Source organism: Spinacia oleracea, chromosome 1 (assembly GCF_020520425.1).
Source record: "Spinacia oleracea cultivar Varoflay chromosome 1, BTI_SOV_V1, whole genome shotgun sequence".
Lineage (NCBI taxonomy): Eukaryota > Viridiplantae > Streptophyta > Magnoliopsida > Caryophyllales > Amaranthaceae > Spinacia > Spinacia oleracea.
In genome coordinates this window covers 76,465,744-76,491,482 of record NC_079487.1, presented here as the reverse complement: position 1 = coordinate 76,491,482, position 25,739 = coordinate 76,465,744, and the positions used below count along the sequence as shown (strand labels likewise).

The window sequence follows — 25,739 nt, the reverse complement described above, 5'->3', positions numbered from 1 at the left end:
GTTTTTTAGTCATAAACTCTTGATTAGGTCTACAAATCCTTAAGGTTAAAACAACTTGATTAGAATTAATAAGGACTGAATAATTGGTAGATTATTGGTGCCCTTGATTAATTGCTGCAAATGTTTACGTGATGCATAATGTGTTTTACTAACCAGCTATGTGGGCCATTCATGATAATGAATGGGTGAATGGTATATATTGTATATGTACTGTTTTGCAGGTTATGAAGTGACTAGTATGGCCCAAATAGGATAGAAAATATGGTCTGCGTACCATTAATTTGAATGTAATTGGTCTAAAGTACCAAAGTTATTTTTCAATTCAAATATGGTCTGCGAACCATCAAATAGTTGTAATTAGTTATAGCTTATCCTATTTGAAGAAAATGGTGCCTCCCACGGAGATTTTCAAGACGGACTTTGAAGTCAAAGCTTCAAGATGAAGTCGGGCCATACTAGATCACAAATATCTTATGCATGTTTTAAGTTATTTATTGCTTTAAATATGTCTTAAAATGCATGAGATCAAAAGCTTGATTATGTTGCATGATTAAGGATTTTAGTTCACTTAAAATCTAACCAACATAGTAAGAGCCTTAAGTTCCAAACTTAAAAATTGAGTTAAAAGGTGCCATGCCAAAATATACACTTGCTTGGATATCCTTTACATCAATCTAGTAATAGTTTTCGCTCAGCGAGGTGTTACTTATTGGTCCTAAAGGGGCAAGGTACACAAATAATTGTGAGTACATGTTAGTTTTGGTGAAACTCAACGATATAAGTAAGGAGTCCTTTTATGTCGTGGCAAATTCGATAGGTTTACCTAATAAGTTCTTAGACGTACCTATCAACCAAGAATAGTTTCTAGACTATTAGCAAAAGGCTTTTGCTTACCTAAGATGTTCTAGGATTAAGTCGACAAACTGTGCTTAGTTCTTCAATGATTTTAGGATCTTGGAATCATTTTATTCACACCTGCCGGAACACATAAATTGAATAAAATGCTTAATAAACATTGAATTATGCATGTATGCTAGAATTTAAGTTTATTAAGAGGAACTGTGAATGGTTATTTATTTGTTTATTCTTTTCAATTGTAGTTTTTAATATGGCAAACAACAATCAAAACATCATCATGGGTTATGAGCTTATGGTCAAGCTGAACCTGACAAATTTTCTTGAATGGGAAGCTAAGCTAGTTGAAATAGTCAAACTCAATGGACTTGAGTATGTACTGTCACATCCCATGCCAAGCTACTATGCCAGAGACATGACCCCTGAGAGATTTTACGCCTGGGATGCGGATCTCAAAAAGGTTATGAGTCCCATGCTGAACAATATCCCTGATGATTGGGCTAGAAGGTTTGTAGCCTATGAACCTTTTACGCTCATCAAGAATCTGAGGGATATCTGTCGTGGAAGTACGGAGGACAGGGACCTGAACGTCCATGAGTTGATTGAATCAATGTCTGGTCTAAAGGTTAGTTCTCCCAACAGGTGTTATAGGATGGAGGTCCAAGAAACACATGTTCAGCTCCTTCGCACTAAACAAAGGGTAGGCGTCCCACTGAGGTTCCATGTGGATCTTATGTGTTCATATTTTGATCGCCTAAGTCTACTAGGAACACCAATAAGCGAAAGGATGGCAGTCTCTGTCTTGCTCAATTCACTACACAGTGGGTTTGGTCGCTTCAAGCAACTATACCTAAGTGAACCAAGAGAAGAAACAGTTGCAGAATTTATTCACCTTGTCAGAAAGGCTGAAATAGTACTGGACTGTGAAGCCAAAGATTTACTCAAGGCTAGAAAGAGACCATTCAAGAAAGGTGGAAAGTCCAAGGGCAATGCTAAATCAAAGCAGGACAAGTCCACATCAAGTTGTCTTTATTGTGATGGAATAGGCCATTACAAAAGAGAATGTCCAAAGCTAAAGGAAGATCAGAAGAACGGAACAGTAGTTCCATCTTCAGGTATTTTCGTTATAGACTGTATACTTGCTAATTCAACTTCTTGGGTATTAGATACAGGTTGTGGCTCACACTTATGTTCCAATCCACAGGGACTAAGAAGAAGTAGAAAGTTAAGCAAGGGTGAAGTCGACTACGAGTGGGAAATGGAGCACGGATTGCTGCATTAGCTGTAGGAACTTACTATTTGTCGTTGCCCTCCGGGCTAGTTTTGGAACTGGAAGAATGTTTCCATGTTCCAAGTCTTACTAAAAACATCATTTCAGTTTCTTGCTTAGATGCTAAGGGATTTTCCTTTATAATAAAAGACAATAGTTGTTCGTTTTATTTTAAAGAGATGTTTTATGGATCTGCTAGATTAGTCAATGGACTTTATTTATTAGATCACGACAAACAAGTATATAACATAAATACCAAAAAGGCCAAAAAGGATGATTCAGATCTCACCTATCTGTGGCATTGTCGATTAGGCCATATAAACTTGAAACGCTTAGAAAGACTTCAAAGGGAAGGAATTCTAGAACCATTTGACTTAGAGGATTATGGTAAATGCGAATCATGTTTACTTGGCAAAATGACGAAGCAACCTTTCTCTAAAGTTGGAGAAAGAGCAAATGAACTATTGGGTTTAATCCATACAGATGTATGTGGACCAATGAGTACAAATGCTAGAGGTGGTTTCAGCTACTTTATCACTTTCACTGATGACTTCAGTAGGTATGGTTATGTCTACCTAATGAAGCATAAGTCTGAATCCTTTGACAAATTCAAGGAATTTCAGAGTGAAGTAGAGAATCAATTATGCAAGAAGATTAAGGCACTGCGGTCTGATAGAGGCGGTGAATATCTGAGCTATGAATTTGATGACCATCTGAAAGAATGTGGAATTCTATCAGAATTGACTCCTCCTGGAACACCACAATGGAACGGTGTGTCAGAACGGAGGAACAGAACCTTGCTAGACATGGTCAGGTCAATGATGGGTCAGGCCGAACTTCCATTAGAATTTTGGGGACATGCACTAAATACAGCTGCACTCACTATAAATAGAGCTCCGTCTAAAGCTGTCGAAAAGACTCCATACGAATTATGGTTTGGAAAGCCTCCAAATGTGTCTTTTCTTAAGATTTGGGGATGTGAAGTATACGTCAAACGATTAATTTCAGACAAACTTCATCCAAAATCTGACAAATGTATCCTTGTGGGCTATCCAAAGGAAACAAAGGGGTATTACTTCTACAATACATCTGAGAACAAAGTGTTTGTTGCTCGAGATGGTGTCTTTTTGGAGAAAGATCACATTTCCAAAATGACAAGTGGGAGAAAAGTAGACCTCGAAGAAATTCGAGTCGAACAACAAACTCTAGAGAATGCTCAAGATGACATTCAGGATGAAACTCAGAGATCTTTAGAAGAATCTGGTGAGAATCATGGTCAATCTAGAAATGTTACCCCGCGTAGATCGCAAAGATATAGATCTCAACCGGAAAGGTACTTAGGTATTTTGACGAACGAGAGCTATGACGTTCTATTACTTGAAAGTGATGAACCTGCGACTTACAAGCAAGCTATGACGAGCCCTAGCTCCAAGCAATGGCAAGAAGCCATGCAATCTGAATTAGACTCCATGTCTGAAAACCAAGTATGGGATTTGGTCGATTTGCCAGATGGCTACCAAGCCATTGGAAGCAAATGGGTTTTCAAACTGAAAAAGGACAAGGATGGGAAACTTGAAGTTTTCAAAGCTAGATTGGTTGCAAAAGGTTACAGGCAAGTCCACGGTGTGGATTACGATGAAACCTTTTCACCAGTTGCAATGCTAAAGTCTATTCGAATAATGTTAGCAATCGCTGCATAGTACGATTACGAAATATGGCAGATGGATGTCAAAACTGCTTTCTTAAACGGCGTTTTAACAGAAACTGTGTTTATGACACAGCCTGAAGGTTTTGAGGATCCAAAGAATGCTAAAAAGGTATGCAAGCTAAAGAAGTCAATCTACGGATTGAAGCAGGCATCCAGGAGCTGGAATATACGTTTTGATGAAGCAGTCAGTGACTTTGGTTTCATCAAGAACGCGGACGAATCTTGTGTATACAAGAAGGTCAGTGGGAGCAAAATTGCTTTCCTAGTATTATATGTCGACGACATATTGCTTATCGGAAATGACATTCCTATGTTGAACTCTGTCAAGATTTGGCTTGGGAAATGTTTTTCGATGAAGGATCTAGGAGAAGCACAGTACATATTGGGCATCAAGATTTACAGAGATAGATCTAAAAAGATGATTGGACTTAGTCAAAGCACTTATATCAATAAGGTGCTTGATAGGTTCAAGATGGCGGACTCCAAGCGAGGCTACCTACCCATGTCTCATGGAATGACTCTAAGCAAGACTCAGTGCCCAAAAACACTTGATGAGCGTAGACGAATGAATGGGATTCCATATGCATCATTGATTGGTTCAATAATGTATGCTATGATATGTACACGCCCGGATGTTGCGTACGCACTCAGTGCTACCAGCAGATACCAGTCAGACCCAGGAGAGGCGCATTGGACTGCTGCCAAGAATATTCTGAAGTACCTGAAAAGGCACAAAGATGACTTCCTGGTCTATGGTGGAGATGATGAATTAATTGTTAAAGGCTATACGGACGCAAGTTTCCAAACCGACAAAGATGATTTTAGATCACAGTCTTGAAGGAAATAATGCCCTTGGTCCAAGTATGCATTCTATGTTAAGTCTAATAAATGCGGTTCAGTATTAATTAACAAGTTAATAATTCAGTGAGATCAAGTGAGCTGAATGCCTAGCTAGAGGCCGCTTCAGTTCAAGTGGAATTAATGATATTAATCCACAGCTTACTCTTGACTGAACCCGTAGGGTCACACAAATAGTACGTAAACGGATCAAGTATTTAATGGCATTAAATACTCCATCTATGAATATTCGGAACCGACGGATCTTGGTTTCAGTGGGAGCTAAGATCGTCACAGGCAAGAAATGAATACTCCGGAAACGATGATATTGCCGGAAACGGAAATATGGATCGTATCGGAAATATGAATATTATCCAAGTCGTAGATGTTGCCGGAAACGGAAACATGGTACGTATCGGAAAATATTATTGGAAATGGAAATATTACCAGAATCGGAAATATTGCCGGAAACGGAAATATTGTCAGAATCGGAAATATTACCGGAATCGGAAAATAATTCCGGAAACGGAAATATTAAATATTTGTTCGAAACGGAAATTAATTCCGGAATCGGAAATATTAAATATTGTTCGTATCGGAAATAAATTCCGGAACTGGAAATTTAATCGGAAGCGTATCGTACGAATTAGCATCGGACGAGGCCTGCCGGACGAAGGCCCAGCACGAAGCCGGGCCATCGCCCAGCAAGCACGCGCGCCACAAGCCCAGCCAAGGCAGCGCCCAGGCCTACCGCAAGGCAAGCCCAGCGCGCGCCAAGGCCACGGATGCGTGGGCCGCGCTGCGTGGGCTGCTGCTCGCACGCGCATGGGCAGCCCTTGTGGCTGCCGTGTGTGTGTGAGTTTGTGCTCATGCGTGATTCCTAAATCTACAAGAGTTAGTGTATGATTAAATTCCTATTCCTAATTGGATAAATTAATTAAATAGAATTCATGTAGGATTCTAATTTCAATTAATTCGTATCCTACTAGGATTACGATTCCTTTTCCATAACTCTATAAATAAAGGCCTAGGGGTCATTATTTATACACAAGTTTTAAGTATTCAAAACTAAGATTTTTAAGCAGAAAAATCAGCCAATATTCTTGCCTACCTAACCGAAAATATTAGAACCTTAAGGGCGATTCTAGTTGGTCAATCTTAAGGCGGATCCGGACGTGCTGTGGACTATCTACGGAGGGACGACACTTGGAGTCCTAAAGACTTGTTCTTGTTCGGTTCGGGCGCAGCTAGGGAAGGCACGCAACAAAGAGTATGCATCTAAACTATGCTAAATGATTATGTGTAAATAATATGTTTCCTGGCTTTATGGTTTTTCCGCATGATTTATGAACTGTCATATGAATCATAACCTAACAAGTCTGGGTTTGTCTTCTGCCTCAACGGAGGAGCAGTAAGCTGGAAAAGTGCTAAGCAAAGCACCATTGCGGATTCTACAACTGAAGCGGAGTACATTGCTGCACATGAAGCAGCAAAGGAAGCTATATGGCTAAGGAAGTTCATAGGAGAACTTGGTGTAGTCCCCTCCATTAAAGGACCAATAGCCCTGTATTGTGATAATAACGGAGCTATTGCACAGGCAAAAGAGCCTAGACACCACCAGAGAGTCAAGCATGTACTTCGTAGATTTCACCTTCTACGAGAGTTCGTTGAAAGAAAAGAAGTCGAGATAAGCAAAATTGGAACTGATGACAACATATCAGATCCATTAACTAAACCTCTGCCGCAGGCGAAGCACAACTCGCACACTTTCGTAAATTTAAGATGTTAAATTAAATATTTGCGATTCTTGTTGATAAATCTTGAATTTTTGATTGACCTACTGCATATGTTTAACAAGTTTGAATGCCTAGTCTTGTTAATTATGCAATCTAATTTGTAATTATGATTAATTTGTTGAAAATTAGAATAATTTAGAATTAATTTGATTTTCATAATTAATTGTAATTTAATTAGAAACCTATGATTAAAAACCACCATAAAAATTGTAAATTTACGATAAATTTTAAATTTTTATGACCTAGACTTGAATCCATAACAATCGGAAATCAATTGGATAATAAATTTTCGATTTTTTCGCCCTAAAATTATGAAATTAATATTATTTATTAATTTGTCATTAATTTTAAATATAAATTTTAAATTTTTATGCGATTCGTTCATAAAACTTGCACGCACGAAGCAATGGACGCTTCGTGTTACCCTTAAGGGGTGTTGTATAATGCGGGCATGCGACGACGAGCAAGGGAGCTCGTCGCCCGTGCGGCACGAATGCAATGAGCAAGGGCGTAGTGCACGAGCACAAGGCAGCAGCCCTGCCTTGTGTCGTGTGCCACGAGCAATGGACGAATGGGCATGGGCGAAGGGCGAGCCAAGGCAGTCGCGTGTGGGCAGCAAGCGAGCTGCGCCACAACGCGCGCTGCCTCGCACAAGAGCGCGCAGCCTCGCGCGCAGCGAGCGCAAGCTCGCGTGCCACGAGCGCTGCGCCCAGCATTACTCGCGCGCACAGCGCGCGATGTCGCCCTCCCAGCGAGCGATGTCGCGCCCCAGCGAGCGATGGCTCGCGCGCACAGCGAGCGATGTCGCGCGCCCAGCAAGCGATGGCTCGCGCGCACAGCGAGCGATGTCGCGCGCCCAGCGAGCGATGTCGCGCGCCCAGCGAGCGATGTCGCGCGCCCAGCGAGCGATGTCGCGCGCCCAGCGTGCGATGGTTCGCGCGCCCAGCGAGCGATGTCGCGCGCCCAGCGAGCGATGTTGCGCGCGCGCACTGCGAGCGATAGCTCGCGTGCGATGAGCGCTGGCGCGCGCAGCGAGCACCAATGCGTGCGGAGGCTTGCGATAGGGAAGCAGCAGCTATGCGACGAGCGCATGGGCTGCGCGCACATGGCCAGCAATGGCTGTGTGCGTACGGCCCATGAGCGTGCAACGCGTAGGGTGTTTGCGTTACGATTAGATCGTTTTGAATGTTTAATTTGAAAATTTCAGTTCACGTAATTTTAATTAATTTTAAAATTAATAATTTGAATTATTTTCTTGGATTTTAATTTTGAATATTATAATTATAATAAATATTATTTATTCTAATTATTTTACTAAAATTAAAATCATGAATTAATTTAAATACGACTGAAATTAAATTAAATTTTTGGATTCAATTATAAATTGATATGAGCTGTAAATTTTAATTAAATTTGTATGTTTCCGGTTGGACTAGAAATACATTTTTATGATTGGTAAAGCATATGAATTTATTGGTTTAAGTGGGAGCGCTTTTTAGTCATAAACTCTTGATTAGGTCTACAAATCCTTAAGGTTAAAACAACTTGATTAGAATTAATAAGGACTGAATAATTGGTAGATTATTGGTGCCCTTGATTAATTGCTGCAAATGTTTACGTGATGCATAATGTGTTTTACTAACCAGCTATGTGGGCCATTCATGATAATGAATGGGTGAATGGTATATATTGTATATGTACTGTTTTGCAGGTTATGAAGTGACTAGTATGGCCCAAATAGGATAGAAAATATGGTCTGCGTACCATTAATTTGAATGTAATTGGTCTAAAGTACCAAAGTTATTTTTCAATTCAAATATGGTCTGCGAACCATCAAATAGTTGTAATTAGTTATAGCTTATCCTATTTGAAGAAAATGGTGCCTCCCACGGAGATTTTCAAGACGGACTTTGAAGTCAAAGCTTCAAGATGAAGTCGGGCCATACTAGATCACAAATATCTTATGCATGTTTTAAGTTATTTATTGTTTTAAATATGTCTTAAAATGCATGAGATCAAAAGCTTGATTATGTTGCATGATTAAGGATTTTAGTTCACTTAAAATCTAACCAACATAGTAAGAGCCTTAAGTTCCAAACTTAAAAATTGAGTTAAAAGGTGCCATGCCAAAATATACACTTGCTTGGATATCCTTTACATCAATCTAGTAATAGTTTTCGCTCAGCGAGGTGTTACTTATTGGTCCTAAAGGGGCAAGGTACACAAATAATTGTGAGTACACGTTAGTTTTGGTGAAACTCAACGATATAAGTAAGGAGTCCTTTTATGTCGTGGCAAAATCGATAGGTTTACCTAATAAGTTCTTAGACGTACCTATCAACCAAGAGTAGTTTCTAGACTATTAGCAAAAGGCTTTTGCTTACCTAAAATGTTTTAGGATTAAGTCGACAAACTGTGCTTAGTTCTTCAATGATTTTAGGATCTTGGAATCATTTTATTCACACCTGCCGGAACAATAAAATCGAATAAAATGCTAATAACTTGTTTGAATTGCATGGTTGCTTTAATTTCAAGTTATTATTCATGATAAATGTTTAGACTTTGCATGCTTCAATGTATGTTTTAATTATTGTTTATAATTAAATATCTTGCACTGCAATAAATCCTTTTAGAAAGGTAACAGTAAATTTCCTCGATTGGTAGTGAATCCAAGAACGATTCACGGAAAAGAGAGAAAGTGAGCAATTTAAAATGTACGTTTCTTATATCGACTTTTATGGTTGTTTTCGAATATCAAAATTGAATAGCAAACCAATTGGTGCTTGTGAATTCAAAATACACTGTAGTTTTGAGATCATAAAGCATTGAGTTTAATACGCTCAGCTTTACCAATGGTTAACAACCTAATATCTTTGTCCATTTAATTCTCGAATGAGTCTAGTCCCTAGACATTCGAATAGATCGATGCTTAGAGAACTTTAGAAGCTTCTGGTAAGATCATCTAGTTGAAACAAAATATTCAACATAAATCAAAATGGTAAAGAACCTTGTTGGTGACATTGGACATGTCTAACAAAGTATAAAAGTCAACACTAAAGAATTCAATAAGACTATAAGAAAGGGTACAAGAAATAGGAAAACGAGGAACAAATGAAAGGAATTTACGATTCTGTTTCTACCTATAAATTTATGTTTAAAGAGAAGTGACCTAGCAATCAAACTTCCTTGGTATCATATACCGCTTGAGGTTCTTACTTCGGTAATAACTCAAACAATGGAAGCTAGGATACACTAATGACCTACAAGTGGGAAATGAAGCATGGCATTGCTACATTAATTGTAGGGTCATCTAGTTTGTTTTAAGTCCTTTCAAAGGCTGGAACTAAATGGCTATTTTGTTCCATAATCAGCATACCTAAATTTCTGCTTCAAACACAGAAAGACTCACATTCAGAAGAACAAAAAAAATGCTTGTTTGTTTGTTTATTTGAATGAAATGGTCATTTACGGAATGAGTCAATATGCTTGATTAAAACAAACAAATCTTTAAAGAACTTTACTAGGTTCAAATCAACCCCTTGATTTGAGTTCCACTAATCTTTGGCATTGTTACTTAGACTATATCAACAAGTTAACATTCAAAAGCTCTATTTTAATGGACTTTTGAAAGTTCATTGATTTCTAGATCAATTTAAGACAACTAGTCTTACTTGTTGAAAGTAACAAAAGATATGAACTATTGTTAGAACGCCTAGACAATAGAGTTCAAAGCTAAAGAAAGATTTTATGACTTTATTATTTCACATGGATTCGAGTGAATATAGGTATATTTACTCAAATGTGATATAAGTTGAATCTGTTTGGCTAGTTCAAAGATTCAGAAGTATAAAATCCACTTGGCAAGAAATCATAAAGATCTAGGTTAGATCATGTTGATGATTACTTGAGACCAAATATGATCATCAATGATTGTGTGTTGTAATTTCACAATCTAGCTCCATAAGATATGGCATATCTACGTTGGAATGATCGAAGTCAATTAGTACTTGATTCGATCAATGATGAATCATAAAGACTTTTCCTATAATTTCTAAAACAAAATGCTCAACTACCACCAAACTAAACCAAATTCGTCAAAGCTATTGAAAAGTAATTTCAGAATATCTTTTCATAATATATCTAAAGAGTTCCTAAACTCAGTGGGAGCTTAGTGTTTGTTATTCAACAAACTAAGGCCCAAGTATAGATATATGTTTCATTGTGATTTATTCAAATGAGACACAAGGGTATTGTTTCTACCACGAATTTTTGAGAACATAATGTTTGTTTGCTCGAAATAATGTCCTTTTGGAGATTCGTTTCCAAAATGACAAGTGGGAGAAAATAGACCTCGAAAGTTTTCGAGGCGAACAACAAACATAAACGGACATTCCGGAGGCTTTTCGAAGTGCTTCAGAAAATCCGAACTTATTCTTTAAGACTTTAGAAGTGGCTTTAAAGAATAGACATCTCTTAGAAGACTTTACAAGTGCTTCAAGGAGAACAGAATATTCAAAGGACTTTAAGTGGCTATTGATATTCTAATGTTTGATGTTCTATACCCAAGTAGGCATAGAATTCAAGTCACTGAAACTATGAGATTCTTCTATTAGATAGTAAAGAAACATAGAGATCAGTCAATGAAACTATGAGATTCTTCTATTAAATAGTGAAGAAACCTACAACTTGCAGTCAAACTATTATCATGTAGATTAATGAGTTTGTGACTTGTAAGAAAGCTATGACGAAACCTAGATTCCCTAAAATGGTTAGAGGCCATATATAGACTCAAATGTTTTAAATGGTTAGAGGCCATAAAACATACTCAATGTTTTGATGACAAAATTGAAATTTTGTTGATTTGCAAGAATGGGTTCACACCTATTGGTTGCAAGTTTGTTTTAAGGATAAAAACCATCAAACATGGAATTGTGTTCACACACAAAGCTAGATTAGTTGCTAAAGGTTACAAGCAAATTCATGGTGTAAATTGTGTTGAAACCTCATGCATAATCGTAATGCTCAAGTCTATAATTCAAGCAATGATTGCATATTGGTACATATAGCAATTGGATGACAAAACGTATTCCTCAATCAAATGTTGGAATAAACTATGTACATGGTATGTCATAGGATTTGTGGATCCAAATAAATGCTTGAAAGAGAAAGCTAGCTTATAAAATCTAAGTACAGATTTAAGCAAGCAATTGGGAGTTGGAACTATATTTTAGTGAAGCTAATAAGTATTTTAGTTTCATAAAATGTACATGATTCTTAAAGATGTATAAGAAGTTTAGTGGGAGTACATAAAAACTTATTTGGTCCTATGTGTATCACACACATATCTCTCTATTGTGAAATAACATTCAAATGCTAATGACTTAGATTTGAAATTATTCATCAATGATGGACCATGGCGAAACTTAGTACATATTGGGTATTAAGATCTATTTACAAAGATCTTATAATATTGTTTTAGATTAAGTAATGGCATTTACTAAATCAAACACGAAAGTCTCCATTGGAGATATTCGACCCATGTGAATAAATCTAAGTAAAGAATGTTTGAACTATGTATAAGCATTTACTAAGTTAAACATCAAAGAGTCTAAATGAGATTCTTAACCTATATTATATGTCAAAGAATTTAGCTGGATTCAGTATCTACTAAAATTGAATGAGCTAAAGTTACATGAATAGAATTCAATTGGGAATTATTCTGCAAAAGAATTTATCATGTATGATATAATATGAGGATCGCCAAAAACGTATCGTATGACTTTAGGCATGACGAACATATACCAATCTCTATTGATCTAAGTGAAGATCAACTAGATTGAGACCAAGAATACTTATGGTACTTGAAAAGGTACATAGGAATAGTTCTTGATTCAAGGAAATAAAGATACGCTAAATATTGATGCTACACGCATAAACACTGGCAAAGGATCAAGCAAGACCCTTTGGAGTTAACCATTGATAAGGACGAGCTATAGAGCATCGTGTTTTGAAATGGCAACATGGATTGGAGACCATGAGTTGTTGCGTGGGAAATTAAAATATTAATTTCTATGTTCTAAGATATAGTTGGAGAGTCTTCCACATATCTATGAACTGCTTGGATAGGTAAATCCAAACAAAGCATCACTAGCAACCTATGCAGTTGAAGTAAAAGTAATTATTGCCTAAGAAGCAATAAAACAGGGTTGTTTAAAGTTCTTCACTGAACTTGGGTAGATCACCTATCTGCTGGCTTGATGGTTCTTCATTGAAAAATGCGTGGAACCACTCTTGAAGCAAGAAAAACGTCTGCTAACTTAATGGTTCTTCATTGCAAAATGCGTAGAACCACTAATGTAGTAAGAAAGACTAGATCACATAATAAACAAACTCGAAAAGATCTTATCATCATATCTCAAAGAACATTCGATGAAAAGGATGTTAAGATTGGCAAAGCATGATAACTAAACCTATGCAACAAGTGAGAAGCAACACTCACATTGTCGCACTGGAAATCAAGCATAGCTTTGAATTCCATGAATTGTTTTAGAAAATGGGTTTGAGGCCCATGGTTGTAAAACATTGGGGTTGAACATTTATCATATATGAAATGTATTTTCATATTCCATTTAATCTTGGTTTAGTATTAAATGACGAGTCCCTTCAAATTTGACGAAATATTCAAGATAGACTGTCAGGACCAGTCCTGTGACTAAGAAATGTCTATCAAGTGAACTTGAATGTCAAAGGTTGAAAATGGTCCCTAGTCGGAGTTTTCTATAAAATTGGACGCATAGAAAACGTTAGACGACTAGAATGCAAGATGACTAGTAGTTCTGTTTCTTGAACTATGTGGACATGGCAATGTCATAATCATTTGCATAGATACTTACTTTGGGAAGACTAGTATCGGACAAGACCTATGAAACTTTACTGTAAGAGATGAAAGTCTGTCATAAGTAAATTTCATTAAATTATTAGACACTAAATCCTCAATACCTGAGTGATTTGAGATTACTTGTTTGAGAACTGGTTGCTTTGACGTTGACCAACCGTCGCACCGTAAAAGGAGGCTATAAAGGCAACGCTCAGGTAATCACCTATCAAACGAAGTCTAATCTCAAGGTCGCAAGATTGGGATTGTCCTCCCATAAATCGGGATGAGATGCTTAAAAGTTGTACAAGGCCACTCGGAGAGCTAGAAACTGTGAAATGCATGGCCGTGCTCGGATGAATCATAGGCTATGATTATCTGTTTATTTGATCAGTTGAACTCTGAAACCGAGGAACACCTCTGGACATAATAAGGATGACAACTCTTACCTTATGTTCAAGAGCAAGCATCGAGCGACAAAGGAATTAGGAAATGCACACTTGTCCCTAAGGACAAGTGGGAGACTGAAGGAAATAATGCCCTTAGTCCAAGTATGCATTCTATGTTAAGTCTAATAAATGCGGTTCAGTATTAATTAACAAGTTAATAATTCAGTGAGATCAAGTGAGCTGAATGCCTAGCTAGAGGCCGCTTCAGTTCAAGTGGAATTAATGATATTAATCCACAGCTTACTCTTGACTGAACCCGTAGGGTCACACAAATAGTACGTAAACGGATCAAGTATTTAATGGCATTAAATACTCCATCTATGAATATTCGGAACCGACGGATCTTGGTTTCAGTGGGAGCTAAGATCGTCACAGGCAAGAAATGAATACTCCGGAAACGATGATATTGCCGGAAACGGAAATATGGATCGTATCGGAAATATGAATATTATCCAAGTCGTAGATGTTGCCGGAAACGGAAACATGGTACGTATCGGAAAATATTATTGGAAATGGAAATATTACCAGAATCGGAAATATTGCCGGAAACGGAAATATTGTCAGAATCGGAAATATTACCGGAATCGGAAAATAATTCCGGAAACGGAAATATTAAATATTTGTTCGAAACGGAAATTAATTCCGGAATCGGAAATATTAAATATTGTTCGTATCGGAAATAAATTCCGGAACTGGAAATTTAATCGGAAGCGTATCGTACGAATTAGCATCGGACGAGGCCTGCCGGACGAAGGCCCAGCACGAAGCCGGGCCATCGCCCAGCAAGCACGCGCGCCACAAGCCCAGCCAAGGCAGCGCCCAGGCCTACCGCAAGGCAGGCCCAGCGCGCGCCAAGGCCACGGATGCGTGGGCCGCGCTGCGTGGGCTGCTGCTCGCACGCGCATGGGCAGCCCTTGTGGCTGCCGTGTGTGTGTGAGTTTGTGCTCATGCGTGATTCCTAAATCTACAAGAGTTAGTGTATGATTAAATTCCTATTCCTAATTGGATAAATTAATTAAATAGAATTCATGTAGGATTCTAATTTCAATTAATTCGTATCCTACTAGGATTACGATTCCTTTTCCATAACTCTATAAATAAAGGCCTAGGGGTCATTATTTATACACAAGTTTTAAGTATTCAAAACTAAGATTTTTAAGCAGAAAAATCAGCCAATATTCTTGCCTACCTAACCGAAAATATTAGAACCTTAAGGGCGATTCTAGTTGGTCAATCTTAAGGCGGATCCGGACGTGCTGTGGACTATCTACGGAGGGACGACACTTGGAGTCCTAAAGACTTGTTCTTGTTCGGTTCGGGCGCAGCTAGGGAAGGCACGCAACAAAGAGTATGCATCTAAACTATGCTAAATGATTATGTGTAAATAATATGTTTCCTGGCTTTATGGTTTTTCCGCATGATTTATGAACTGTCATATGAATCATAACCTAACAAGTCTGGGTTTGTCTTCTGCCTCAACGGAGGAGCAGTAAGCTGGAAAAGTGCTAATCAAAGCACCATTGCGGATTCTACAACTGAAGCGGAGTACATTGCTGCACATGAAGCAGCAAAGGAAGCTATATGGCTAAGGAAGTTCATAGGAGAACTTGGTGTAGTCCCCTCCATTAAAGGACCAATAGCCCTGTATTGTGATAATAACGGAGCTATTGCACAGGCAAAAGAGCCTAGACACCACCAGAGAGTCAAGCATGTACTTCGTAGATTTCACCTTCTACGAGAGTTCGTTGAAAGAAAAGAAGTCGAGATAAGCAAAATTGGAACTGATGACAACATATCAGATCCATTAACTAAACCTCTGCCGCAGGCGAAGCACAACTCGCACACTGCAGCTATGGGAATCAAGCATATTGGAGAATGGCTTTGATGTCTCTGTTTAATGTTTTAAAGTTTTAGAGTTTAAATCTTTGTAAAACATTATTGGTTAATCATTCACAATAAATGAAAAGAATTCATTTTTCCATTTAATTTGTGGTTTATTAAATGATGAGTCCCTTCAATTTGACGATATATTCAAGATAGACTGTCAGGACCAGTCCTGTGACTAAGAAATGTCTATCAAGTGAACTTGAATGTCAAAGGTTGAAAATGGTCCCTAATCGGAGTTTTCTATAAAATTGGACGCATAGAAAACGTTAGACGATTAGAATGCAAGATGACTAGTAGTTCTGTTTCTTGAACTATGTGGACATGGCAATGTCATAATCATTTGCATAGATACTTACTTTGGGAAGACTAGTATCGGACGAGACCTATGAAACTTTACTGTAAGAGATGAAAGTCTGTCATAAGTAAATTTCATTAAATTATTAGACACTAAATCCTCAATACCTGAGTGATTTGAGATTACTTGTTTGAGAACTGGTTGCTTTGACGTTGACCAACCGTCGCACCGTAAAAGGAGGCTATAAAGGCAACGCTCAGGTAATCACCTATCAAACGAAGTCTAATCTCAAGATCGCAAGATTGGGATTGTCCTCCCATAAATCGGGATGAGATGCTTAAAAGTTGTACAAGGCCACTCGGAGAGCTAGAAACTGTGAAATGCATGGCCGTGCTCGGATGAATCATAGGCTATGATTATCTGTTTATTTGATCAGTTGAACTCTGAAACCGAGGAACACCTCTGGACATAATAAGGATGACAACTCTTACCTTATGTTCAAGAGCAAGCATCGAGCGACAAAGGAATTAGGAAATGCACACTTGTCCCTAAGGACAAGTGGGAGACTGAAGGAAATAATGCCCTTGGTCCAAGTATGCATTCTATGTTAAGTCTAATAAATGCGGTTCAGTATTAATTAACAAGTTAATAATTCAGTGAGATCAAGTGAGCTGAATGCCTAGCTAGAGGCCGCTTCAGTTCAAGTGGAATTAATGATATTAATCCACAGCTTACTCTTGACTGAACCCGTAGGGTCACACAAATAGTACGTAAACGGATCAAGTATTTAATAGCATTAAATACTCCATCTATGAATATTCGGAACCGACGGATCTTGGTTTCAGTGGGAGCTAAGATCGTCACAGGCAAGGAATGAATACTCCGGAAACGATGATATTGCCGGAAACGGAAATATGGATCGTATCGGAAATATAAATATTATCCAAGTCGTAGATGTTGCCGGAAACGGAAACATGGTACGTGTCGGAAAATATTATCGGAAACGGAAATATTGTCAGAATCGGAAATATTACCGGAATCGGAAAATAATTCCGGAAACGGAAATATTAAATATTTGTTCGAAACGGAAATTAATTCCGGAATCGGAAATATTAAATATTGTTCGTATCGGAAATGAATTCCGGAATCGGAAAATTTAATCGGAAGCGCATCGTACGAATAAGCATCGGACGAGGCCTGCCGGACGAGGCCCAGCACGAAGCCAGGCCATCGCCCAGCAAGCCAAGCGCGCCGCACAAACAGCCACGCCAGGCCCAGCGCAAGGCCAGGCCCAGCAGGCTGCGCGCAGCGCGCAGCGCGCACAGCGCGCACAGCACGCGCAGCGCGCGCGGGCGCTGAGTGGGCTGCTGCTCGCGCGCACGCATGAGGCCCATCGTGGCTGCCGTGCGTGTGTGTGCAAGTGTTTGTGTTCGTGCACGTTTCCTAAAACATGCAGAGTTCGGTTAATGATTAAATTCCTAATTCTATTTGATAAATTAATTAAATTAGAGTTCTTGTAGGATTCTAGGTTTAATTAATTTGTATCTGAATAGGATTTCGATTCCCTTTTTATACCGCTATAAATATGAGGCTAGGCTCACAATTTATAACACAAGTTTCAAAGTATTCAAAATGAGTTTTTGAGAGAAAAATTCAGTCACACATTTGCCTATAAAGTGCCGAAAATAATAGTACCTTAAGGGCGATTCTAGTTGGTCAATCTTAAGGCGGATCCGGACGTGCTGTGGACTATCTACGGAGGGACGACACTTGGAGTCCTAAAGACTTGTTCTTGTTCGGTTCGGGCGCAGCTAGGGAAGGCACGCAACAAAGAGTATGCATCTAATCTATGCTAAATGATTATGTGTAAATAATATGTTTTCCTGGGTTTATGGTTTTTCCGCATGATTTATGAATTGTCATATGTATCATAACCTAACACGTTTTTCGGCACTCGTTCACGAGGTTTGGGAGCGTCCTTCCAGATGCAAAAAAAGACTAACTCCCAACACGAAAAGTTGAGCAAAAGTGGGCGACAAGCCACTGTGAGCCACTGTCCTGGATGCAGGTAGTGGCGTTGGGCGCAGGGGCTGCGCCTGGCGCCAATGCTGGCATCCAGTACTTTGGCAGATCAGTGGCCGGTTGCTCGAAATCTGCTCTCATTTTCGAAATTGAAATTAGAAATGTCCCCAGCGGAGTCGCCAGAATTGTAGGGGGTTTTGTTTTTCCCGTTTCCTACAAGGGGGGTTGGCACGCGGCGGTTTGTTTAGAGAACCGTTGAATTGTTTTTGCACCTCGATGGAGTCGCCACCAGATTTTATTTTAGGTCCCGTTTGGGAAGACCGTAAAATGACTCTATTTTTGGATAAGGCCTTGAATCCTTGAAACGGATGGGTGAGATCCGGGCTCGGGAACAAAAATGCTTATTCGGCGAGCTTTAGAAATATTCAAGTACGTTGGCACAACATTGTTTCGAAAATGCACCCTAAATTAGACTATGTGGGTTTGAATTTAGAGCAAATAGAATTTCTAATTGTATGGTGGTCACTTTGCTTTAAAGATTAATTTAAGGAACCTAAGGCCGGTTTGTCCAAGAAATTATCTTTGTTAAGCGTGATGTAACCTTTGTAGTTTGTTGTATTTAGCATGTTGGTGATGAAAGCAATAAAGCAAATAAAGCAACATCACAATACTAAATAAAATGCGGAGTTAGTAAATACAAGGACCCCTAGAAATGGACTAGGGAGTAGGTACACATTACCTAGAAATGGACTAGGCAAGTAAAGGTGCGGAATTAAAAGTGCGGAATTGAAATTGCGAAATTGAAAGTGCATCATTGAAAGTGCATAATTGAAACTGCGGTATTGAAGGTGCGGTATTGAAATTGCGATATTGAAATGGCATAATTGAAAGTGCGATATTGAAATTGCGATATTGAAATTACATAATTGAAACTTGTACTTGGGCACATGAGATTCTAACGCCAAGCGGCTCCTTAAAAATAAGCGCGCCCGACACGAATTCAAAGCCAAAAATCTCAACTTGGGAGAGGTTGCTCAACCCAAATGTCCTAGATTTTGCATATTGAACTTGAAATTGAAAGCTTGAATATTGAAAGGTTTGAACTTGAAAAGATTGAAACTTGAACTTGAAATGATTGAAATTTGAAAACTTGAACTTGTATATTGAAAAATGGAGTTTTGAATCTCAAAAGATTAAACCTTTAAATGCTAAAAGGTGTCATCTTTGATTACTCCATGCTTGAAGGTGATTCTAGTTCAAAGAGATGAATGCAAGCAACTTTGAACATCCTTGAATCTTGAAAGTTTGTATTTTGTATTTTGAAAAAGTTTGTATTTTTGAAAAACGTGTATGATTATTGCAAGTGGTGTTTTTTATGGCAAAAAACACCAAATTGCTAATAATTTGAAATCAAAATAGCATGATTGATTGAAATGGGATTCGGATTTACCTAGTTAGGTTTAGGCAAGAGCTCCCAATTGCTTTTGAATTTAGGAATTTTGTATGTGTTTTTGAGGAGTTTTTGAGTTTGTATTGTGAGGAGTAATGTCGAAATTACGACGTTGTATGTGTTGTGCTCCCCCTTTTTCGATGGAAATGAGGGGTATTTATAGGAGGGAATGGTGCAAAACGCCAGCACACGCCAGTGCCTGGCGCCAGGCCAGCGCTGTGCGCTGCTGACGTGGCTTGAATGCCGCCAAAGCAAGGACGGGGAATCATCCTTGTTTCGTCTTGTAGCGTTGTACCTGTTGTACGAATTGTACTAGGTTTAGCGTTTTGTATTTGCTTGGAGGTCAAGGCATGGTTTAGCGTCTAAAAACAAGCCTTTCTCGGGTTTTTGAATTCCGGTTTTACGGGACGGGGCCCGGCATGCTCGATTTTGTGGGTCGGCGCCCGAATTTGACTTGCTGTGAGGGGGTAGAAAAAGCACAAGGCTAATGCATGACCTCGTCCCTCGTAGGCGTGACGTCGTCAGATCAAGTGTAGTTAGATTTCCTGTGAGTTTACACCCAATCGAATAGTAATATAGGAGTCGCCATTCAGTTTTTAACGACAATGAGAAAAACTGACAAGACCCGGTTATCGTGACATAAAGGGAGTGCAATTATGTTCGACCACGACGGCCGTAGGTTCCCTTGTGATCCCTGGTGTGGGGATCGCTCAACGTACACCCGCAGGGCAGAGATTGAGAGTTCGGGGGACTGTAACTACCGAGAGGAGTGCTCATCGATAACTCCAGAGGCAGGTTATCCTTACTAGCTCAGCATAAATAATTGAAGGGACATGCGTTAACTATTAAACTATTCTGAGATTTTAGCAGTATGCAACACATAATACTAAATCGATCGTGATTATCTTGTTTAGATTGATTTAAGGTACCTAGCATGATAGTTCAATTGTCCAAGGTATTATCTTTATTAGGCGTGATAGATCAATCAAATTAATAGTTTAACAATTTTATAAAAGGGTGATGAAAGCGATTAAATCATGCGAAGGGACACACTACAAGAAATTTACCTTTTCGTGGCGAATATTTAGTACCAAATATATAATCGCTGTTATAAATCAATAATGTGTGTTAAATCATGTAGACAATTATAGCACTTTTATAATCGCTATATTAACCTTAAATTAATCTAACACGAAAAACTAATTAGATATTGTTCACGTATACCGCCTATTTTTTCAGAAATTGCGCTCAAGATTTATGTCTAAACTTTTCGCTCAAAACTCAAAAAAATTCGCAAATTTTTTTCAATTCCCTCCATCATCAATCTTCCGCATTATGAAAATTAGGTCAATATTAGTTTTCTCTTCATCCTCTATAGGTGACACAAAAAACTCCAACCTCAAGTGAAGCGTGGGATTCTTGGGAGAGGGTGTGAATAATTCGCGCAAATATTGATCGGTTTCTCATCTGATTTCAGGAAACCCCATTTCAAGAACTGTTTCATCACAAGTTCAAGGTAAATTTCCTCTGTTTTATTTTAATTCCTTTCAAAATTTGGTTAACTTTTCCTAATTATTTTCGAAATTTGGTTGAATGTTCCCAATTCTTTTCAAAATTTGGTAGAATTTCCTAATTCTTTTCGGTACTTGAATGATAATTGCATATTAACTCGGTTGTGGCTGTTCTTTTTCTCATTGATTTAATTCCCCAAATTCAGGTATTAAGAGAAAACTAATTCGTCTACAGCTCCAGGTAATTTTCCTTTTTTTTTCTAATTCTTTTCGAATTCCGGTTGTATTTTCCTAATTCTTTTCCAATTTTGGTTGTATTTCCCTATTTCTGTTCGAATTTTGGTTGATATTTTGTCCTAATTTTTCAAAGGAACAACCCAGCGAAGAGCAGATCGCCGAGTTAAGGAAGCATCAATGCATCTTATTCGACACAGATGGCGATGGTTCGTTCTTCTCTCCTCCTTCAGATCTGGTTTTTTTTTTTTTTTTTGTATTTTTTTGTATTCTTTGAATTTTTTTTGTCATTTTTATGTGCTATTGATGTGATATTTTATGTTTTTGATGAAAATGTTGTGGTACAATTTGATGAAAATGTTTTTAATATGCTTTGTTTGCTAAGATATCAGGTTTATTTTGTGATTTTATTTTACAATCTGTGGAAAACATCTGGAATTTTATTGTATTTGTTTCCTACTTCTTATGTATTGTTTGTTTTGTCAATGTTTTCAGGATCTGATTTATTCTAGGAGCAGAAGGCATGAAATCCAGGATCTGATTTCTTCTGATGCAATTTCCAAATTACTCACTGAAGCATCACTTTCTCATACAATACAGGTATTGCATATTCAATCCTTGCTGTAGAGTTAGGTCTTATTTTGGCAACCAGTCAAGCTCCTACTACTAATGTATAGCAGGTGCGGTACAGGATGTGCTGCATATTGAATATGTTCACGGTGACCTTGTTATTCGATATGTACCTGCTCCGGCCTCAACTATATTTTTAGTATCAGTATATGTTTGTGGTTTGAGTTTTAAAAATCTAATTTTGATTCCACAAGTGGAGGTCTTATTAGAAGACTATAGGTTAAATAAGTACAATATGCCCTCCTAGTGTTTTCCTTTAGGGTTTAGGGGTCAGGATTTTTAGATCCTGGATTTCCTATAAATCAGAAGGCTTACACACGTGCACTTTAATTAAGTACCTGGATTTCAGAGACTGTGAATCTGCAACCAGTAGTGGTGAGTGATTTGTATTATGGCCCTCTGTCGGCCCTTGAATTCGAGGAACACAACATAGAGACTCCTAATATGAATACTCAGAATAATGGAGAAGATATAGGTAACTCACTTCCCCACTTCTTAGGTGTGATTGTCTCTCAATTCACAATTAAAACACAGATTGAAGCATAGAGCATTAGCTTCGCAAGGTATTGTTTGTTCTGTCAATGTTTTCAATTGAATACATAAACCCTATTAGTTTTAGACTTTTCTGCTTGGTTTTTTATTGAAATATACATTATAGGAGTTGATTTTGAATGAAGTGTAGGATTTTGACCTAACTGAAAATTGTTTTACAGTCGAGTTTAATTTGATGCTAGAGATCGAGAGTTGTTTGGTTCATACAAGTATAGTTTGATGCTAGAACTAGAGCTTTCCGATTATGTATTGTTCCGCAATCGAGTTAAGTTTCATCTTGAGAGTGACGCAACTTTTTGCATGTTGATCAAATTGAAAGTTTGAGGTATCCGATTCATATACAGGTATTGAGGTATCTCGTTCATGTCTTGTTCAACAGTTGAGTTTAGTTTCATGTGGAGAGTCACGATTCACGAAACCTTATTCAAAATAATTTTTTTGGCATTCAAGTTTAGTTTAATGCTATAGATCTGACTCGTAAGCCCAGCCTCAAGCATTGAGCTATCTGGTTCATGTATTGTCAGCACTCAAGTTTGGTTTCGTGTTGAGAGCCACAAACACTGTTCAACGTTCTCTTCGTGATTTTTTTTGTTATAATTTCTGGTATGATTTTGCTAACCCCTGACAAAAACTTCCTACTAATTCAAATCATAATTCCCAAGATTTGACAGCCATTCTTGTCTCCTTTGCTCTTATAAGGCTTTGATTCCCGTACATAATGCAAAGAAAGTAAGCAAATAGGTTGTTTCCAGAGTTACGAGTTGATATCAGCCTCGAGATTGAGGCGTTGAACCTATCAACCTCTTCCTTCTCCTCATGCTGCAGTCCATAACCAGCAATTTCTTTCAGAACTTCTGCTGCTCTAAGAAATGATCCAGATCGACTATACATGTACATGAGAGAGTTATATGTTGTCAAGCTAGGAGTAAATTCACTCTCCTTCATGAAATCCAAAATTTCATTAACTTTTTTAACCATCTGTTGACAGCCATATATTGATACCATGGCATTCAAAGTAGTTATATCCATAGAGTAGCCTTTCCTCCTCAAATCCCAAAAAGCTCATTCTGTTTCGCTAAAAGGCCGGTTTTGCTATTGACAAGAACTAAAGTCTTGAGTAGGACGGGATGAAGTGTAATCTCACCAGTATACACATGTTCTGCAAGAGTGCACATACGTTCAATCTGCTTTCCATTAGCATAAGCATGTAGCAAACAAGAGTAGCTCAGCTCATTAGGCTTACACTGACCACTTTTCATTTCAGTTAGAACCTTTTCATACTCTTCCCAAATCCCACCTCGAGCTAAAGCAGCCAAAATGTTAGCAGTATGTGTTCAGGTTGTTCAAAAGAAACAGAAAATTTACTCTAGTGTGAGTAACATGTGGACAAAGCCCATGGGAGTACTTGGGAACAAATGATCAGGAAAAAATAATACTTACTCTGTCTTAAGAGCAGACTATAAGCTTGCTTTACTGATTTACTCAGCCGGTAAATCTGCTACTCTCCTAATCCCAGCTTCATCCACAGCCACAAGATGCAGAGATCTTTCTGATGCACTATTATACTCTTAATTGTTTTACTAAACTTCATGCTGAACAATCACACAGGACATGACTTCTACTGATAACCTAAGGTTAGACCTTACTACTGTGAGTTTGTAAGGCACTATTATACTAAACTGTATCATTATACTTCACGTTGAAACAACCACATTGGCCATGACTTCTACTGATGACCTAAGGATAGACCTTACTACTGTAAGGCTTGCTGTGTATTAGTTGTAAGCGTTGCAAGCTTTACAACCATGAAGGCCTCATTCTGTTACTTAAGCTAACCATAGGTAGACCTGATTCATAGGATGTTTTCGTGTTATTGATACCAATAAAGTTTCCCATCAATAAGTTCTTGTCATTGGGCTTACCGTGGTGAAGTAGAGATAAGGTTAGCCTTGTCAGTTTGGCAATTCTACTATGACAAAGAATCAGGGCAGACCCACATTCGTGTATAGTTAACCAGGTTATAAAAGAAAGTAAGTGTGGCAATTGCAAACTATACCCCAGGACATATAATGACAATCATTTCTCATTTAGTTAACCTTTACTGCTTCTGTTAAAACGTTCTCCTTTCTTGTAAGTTCCTATTTCATTTTAATTTTTTCTGTTGTTGTTTGTCATTTCCATTTTATACCACGAAAAGATAAAGAAGGGAACGTTGCTAAAATGACAAGATTGTTTGATTTGATCTTCGGCACAAAATTTCTCACTCCCTTGATAATTTGTACAACTATAGTCTATATGTTCTAAAAAAATTCTATAGGAAGAAAAGTTTCTAGAAACTACAGATAAATAATTGTTGATTGGTTTGTTCTTGATAATCATTTGACAATGATGAGTGTCTGCAGTTAGCTAAGGACGTGATCCATGCCTTCTCTTGTCTCTCCTTTTACTTGTTGAAATTGATCTTAGCACGATAAGGTGTATGCTATCGAATATTTCCATACTATTGATATTAATTATCGTACATTCTTTTGACTTGCAGATAACTCTTTGTTTGGCAAACGGTGAAGCCGGACTTATTTGGGGAAGCACATGACGTTATCGACTTATACTATTTTAGTTGGTTCGTTGTTACATAGTAGTAGTTAATTAGCTATTAATCTTGTCATCTGCTGATTTTTAGATAATGTTTTGTTAAGTTCTTAAGACTATTAAACAATTATATATCACCTATGTAATGACTTACTCTATATGAGTTATTTATTTATAATATTATTTTTATCTTATAATTATTTATGATTCTAAATTTATATTCATGTATAAATATAATTATCAATATGCTTGATAGTGGCAACTTTTGACAAGCCATTAAAAAATTAAATTGTTGTATGATCTATTTTGTAGCGATTATAATCGCCGCTATAGACTGTCAATTTGGATTTGTTGATTTAACAAATGTATCAATTACTAAATTAATAGTATCACTTAAATTTGCAACAATAACTAACCTATAGTAGTGATTATAATCGATACGATAGGTATCTAATAGTGTCTATTGCACTCGCTACTATAACTACCAACAACATCGACTATTTTGCTGCTAAAAGTAATGTATTTGGTATATGAAATTAGGGAATTATAGCGATTATAATCGCTACAATAATCGATACTATAATACATAGTATTTCGTATCGATTGTTTTGGCCTACCCCATTGAATGCAATATTCGCTACTAAAGGCTACGGCAACTGTGGCTACCGCCTCGAATAGCTAATTGATGGGGAATATATTCGCTACGAAAGGCCAAAATAATCACCACGAAAGCCCTTTTTTCTTGTAGTGACACATTACGACGCACCCTTGAGCGGTGCG

The 25,739-nt window shown here is 37.9% G+C and overlaps 1 long non-coding RNA gene across 1 annotated transcript; it reads left to right on the top strand.

Annotated features, from left to right (window-relative positions):
- The first annotated feature begins 20,677 nt into the window (after window positions 1-20,677).
- Window positions 20,678-25,159, top strand: LOC110777952 (uncharacterized). The gene is made up of 5 exons (XR_008925705.1): window positions 20,678-20,959; window positions 21,161-21,195; window positions 21,325-21,397; window positions 21,684-21,788; window positions 24,910-25,159. It is a non-coding gene; the product is annotated as an uncharacterized lncRNA (long non-coding RNA).
- The last annotated feature ends 580 nt before the right edge of the window (window positions 25,160-25,739 follow it).